At 32.8% G+C, this 4,029-nt stretch overlaps 1 pseudogene; it reads left to right on the top strand.

Annotated features, from left to right (window-relative positions):
* On the top strand, positions 394 to 1,570 carry LOC107634714 (annotated as a pseudogene).

Consider the following 4,029-nt stretch of genomic DNA (forward strand, 5'->3'; position numbering starts at 1 on the left):
ATAGGAGCTATACATATATATAGATTAAATATATTAACAATAATAAATACAATTTTAAACAACTAATATATATTATATTAATAAAATAAAAAAATAAAACTAGATCGAATACGAATATTTAATAAATAATTCTCGAATATTTTACACTTGACTCCGTGAAGTATGGACATATATAGTTATATACACCTTCCTCCAAACTTAACCTTTCAATAACAATAATAAAAGAAAAATCAACATCGGAATATTCCCATGCTAAGCAAGTTTCTGGCATAATTAAAGGAGCATTTCATGAATATTATTAATGTATGAATATTATTAGTACTCTTAGTACTCTCTTTTTAATTGAATATTGTGTGATATACTAATATTAATAAATTACGGCTGTATAATAAAATATGAAGATGATATAGAATCTGAGAAAGAGAGTGAATATTATTACCTGCGAGGGAGGCAGGCAAGCAAGCAAGCATTACGTTTGCTGCTCTTTACAGTGAGCGACAATTTTGCCTTTGACTCTCCCAAGTCCCGATTCCATGTTCCGAAGGTAGTTGAGTACCTCTCTCCCTCACTCCCTCCCCACCTTCCCACTAATAACCGCCAAATCCAAACCCACCCTCCTCAACTCCCTCACGCGCCTTTCCATATCCACGCGCCACTCTTACTCATCTAGAATGGGCGACACCAACCGGATCCCTTCCATCGACAAAGCCAACCGCTCCCTCGAATCCTCACTCGGATTCTCATTCAGCTCCGAACCCATCCGACCCGAACCGAATCCGCTCATAATCGTCATCTGCGGTCCTTGCAGCATTGGTAAGGACGCACTCATCCAACGCCTCCGGGACTCCCGCCGCAACCTTCACTTCGTCATAACCGCCACCACGCGCCCGAAGCGCCCTACCGAAGTTCACGGCCAGAACTTCTCTCCATGGTGGAGGGCGACGAACTTCTCGAGTACGCACTCGTGTACGGTGACTCTAAGGGTGTGTGCCGAAGCAGCAGATCAGAGAGTTCATGGCGAAGGGTTATGATATTGTACTTAGGGTTGATATACAAGGTGCGCAGACGCTGAGGAAGGTGTAGGAAAATCGGCGGTCTTTATTTTTCTGGTGGTGGCGGAGAGTGAGGCGGCGATGGTGGAGAGGCTGGTGGATTGAAAGACGGAGACGGTGGAGTCGCTGCTTGTGAGGATAGCGACGACGAAGGAGGAGGTGAAGCACGTGAAGAATTTTGATTATTGTATAGTGAATGCAGATGGGAAGCTTGAGAATGTGGTGAAGCTTGTGGAGTCTATTATTGATTCTGAGAAAGCTAGGGTTAGACAGAGGAGTGCTGTCATATAGGTTTTTGATGTATAACAGTTGATATGCTGAGTAATCTACTACAATTTTCATGTGTGAGCTCTTCTGCTTCACAAGCACTACGTTCTTGATGATAATCTTTATGGGCAGAGACATGTCATAACATTGTTTATGATTCTTGCCGTTGCTGGTCAGCATCAGCATCAGATGGAGTAAGTGTTGAATTCTTGGTGAATAGAATTTAGCAGTGCCTAATATGATTTGTTTAATTTTGTTCGTTGATCTGGTAGGATATTTTGATGCAGACATTCAATTGAATTCACTGGATGAAAAATTGCACTGATGTGATGTAAGTTTTCAAACTTATTCATGAGACAATGGAATTAATTAGAGCTGTATTTAACTCAAACTTAAATGCAGTTTTTACCTTTTATATATATAAAAAAAAGTATACTAACTACTTTTTCATATTCTACGGTTGTGATCTACTAATATTACACAATATCCAATAAAAAAAAGTATTGAGAGTACTAATAATATTCATATATTAGTAAATATTCTCATGCATATATTTCACCACTGAATAGGAATATTTAGATGCTAACTAGTAACTACTAACTATCATTTTTGTAATTTACATAAAATTAAACAAAACAAATTTCGTATAACACAAACATATAAATTTTTGAGAAAGAATACAATTTTTTGGATAAAATATAAAATTTTGTTTTTTTTTTTAAGTAGAAAAACTTTAAAAAAAGTGTGTTTAGTTTGTATTTTTATTTTTAATTTTTGTAAAATATATTGTGAAAACAATAAAGAAATTTATAAATTTTTAAAAATAAAAAATACTAAAAAAAGAAAACTGTATGCAGATAGCACAAGGAACACTAACACTAATTTTGTTGGATTTTTCATTGTTGAGTCATTATTTTTTGGTTTAATTACTCTGTTGGTCCCTATAGTTTCACCAAATTTTTAATTAGGTCCCTATACTTTTTTTCCTTTCAATTGGATCCCTATACTACTATAATTTTGTAATTAAGTCCTTCCTAGTGTAAAAAATATTAGAGTTAACTGAATATTTATTCGCAAATTGAAGGTATTTATAATTAAAAACTTAATTAAATCTTTGACCGCACGCATTCTGGTAAAAATATTATGTTAATTTTAACATTTTTAACATGAAAAGGACGTAATTACAAAATTAAAAGCAGTGTAGGGACCCAATTGAATGGAAAAAAAGTATAGGGACCTAATTAAAAATTTGGTGAAACTATAGGGACCAACAGAGTAATTAAACCTTATTTTTTTAATTAAGTTAATAAACTAGCATATGCTTACCAATTACCATACTGATTAATTTATGAAAAGTCTAAGGGTCAGCAACTTTTATGTTTTTTGGCCAGCACTTAACCATCAAATCAAAAGTGAGTGATCTCCCACCATTAAATATAATCTCACATCATTAAAATCACTATTGATAGCTAATTAATTGTTACAAAATACTAAAATTGCTGGCCCTAGCTTTCTTCCTTAATTTATTTTCCTTCCTTGTAAATATTGGTATCAAATAATCAAATCATATCGAACTTCTTCTAACTATTCTTCAGCAAACAATGTCTTTTCAATCAAGAAAAAAAAAAGTAAAGAAATACTATTAAGTAAAGAGTTAAAAACGGGACAACCAAAAAATAAATAATATCAAATAAATTTCTTAGCCTCTAGCCTTCGTTGAATACTAAAACTAGCAAATCTAGATCCACGAAAATTCGTACTAAATATAAATATAAATACATACGGTGACTTGTGAAATAATTATCAACATGGTTCTACTACATGCGACTATATATAGTATCTTCATCATTTAGAGTGAATCAATTTTGATAAAATAATTATAAAAAAAAACATTTTTGAAGTAAATAAAAATAATAAGATTTATATCGTTTTCAGATATCATAATTAATCAGAATAATGTGAACACCACAAGTAGAAAAGTGGCATGGAAACTAGCTAGAAAGTAGAAAGATTTGGCTTTGGCCGCCATATCTATTTTCCACTTAGCTATACTCATATCACATGTCACTCCATTAATTAACAATTTCAACGGTATCTAAAATGGACAAAATAATTAATGATCTATCAAAACAACAGTGATTTCTATTGTTCAAATGCAAAAGGCATTGGCTCCTTCTCCTCTACCTGTCCCTTTCAAATTTTTGTAGTTCTGAATTTGTGAAAGCCAACCAAAAAAAAAAGTCAATGGGACAAATATTTCAAACTTTTTGTTGAGCTATATATGCTATCATAATTCATATCCTACAGTTCAAGTGTTGAGTAGAGATTAATTTTCATTGGACATTTTATCCGTCTTAAAATTCAAAATTATTAAATAAAAAAAAAAGGATTACTAGAGGAGTTAGGTTGTTTTAGGATACAATCCATTTTTGGAATAGCAACCTTTTTTAAAGTTAAGAGTAGTGTCTCGTATTCATAAAATTGCATAAACATATTCTATTCATAAAAAAAATTTCTATAGGTATTAAGTATGTTTGACATTTACAGAGGCAATTGAAGATGTCATTTCCGTAATTTCGAGTCTTACATTTATTTTTGTGGATAAACATCAGCCCAGAGAAACAAAAGCACTTCCCTCTAACCGTCATTTCCACCAAACCCGGCGACCGGATAAGACGGGTCCCACATTTTTTAGTTTTCTTTAAATATT

The sequence above is a fragment of the Arachis ipaensis genome, chromosome B03, assembly GCF_000816755.2.
Source record: "Arachis ipaensis cultivar K30076 chromosome B03, Araip1.1, whole genome shotgun sequence".
Lineage (NCBI taxonomy): Eukaryota > Viridiplantae > Streptophyta > Magnoliopsida > Fabales > Fabaceae > Arachis > Arachis ipaensis.